The sequence below is a fragment of the Eurypyga helias genome, unplaced genomic scaffold (assembly GCF_000690775.1).
Source record: "Eurypyga helias isolate BGI_N326 unplaced genomic scaffold, ASM69077v1 scaffold39616, whole genome shotgun sequence".
NCBI lineage: Eukaryota > Metazoa > Chordata > Aves > Eurypygiformes > Eurypygidae > Eurypyga > Eurypyga helias.
The window spans coordinates 3031-3866 of record NW_010259210.1 but is presented as its reverse complement, the minus strand read 5'-3'; positions in this window follow the sequence as shown (position 1 = coordinate 3866).

Below are 836 nucleotides of genomic sequence, written 5' to 3'. Positions count from 1 at the left end.
GAGGAGAGGAGAGGAGAGGTTCAATAATAAAACATGGGGCTAAATACAGCCAAGACACTGACAAGGCAACAGTTTGGTATTCCCAGTCCAGTCCCTGTATTTGCTGTCTCAGTTTGGGTTTTTTTTAGACATGGGGAGAAATATTTGGATAAAATTGGATAATCTACATTCATCAGTAAAGAGCCTCAGGGGCTGAACACCCGGGCTGCAGTGGGGAGGCAGGCAGATCTGCTCAGGTGCCATGTGGAGAGGGGTACTGCTCGCCTGTGGAAAGCACCACTGAGGTCTGCGCAGCACCTCTACCCCGCAGGTTACCACAGGTATCATGTCAAAACATGCAGCCCTCCTCACTCCCTGAATACACAGTCTTCTGCTGCCATGAACGTCTGGGTAGTCTCTCCCTCTCCTTGCTATCTGTCCTCCTCACAGTATTCGAAGAGCAGGTGTCCAATGTTCAACATGGTCACGCTCCCCCCTTACAGCAAATGGGATAAATAAATAGCAAACACTTAATGTTGAATATGTGCAAAGTGTTAACTGCTTCAGTTAAAAACAAACACCCCAAGACATGGTCGTTCCCTGATTTTGTACCACAAAGGAAGATGCCTCTGACTCTGGCTGGCACAGGGCAGGACACTGCCCTACAAAAGCCACCTACAAACAACTGATGCCATCTCACGTGGTCCCTCGCCGCGTCTCCTGCATCCCTTCACAGACTGCAAGCGCAGTGTTAGCTGTTTACAGCTGCGCTGGGCAGCGCTAGAGCAGCAGGAGGGAGGCCTGTGGGCAGCCATGCGGGGAGTTCAGAGCGTGAGAGGGCTGTGGGACGCCACTCA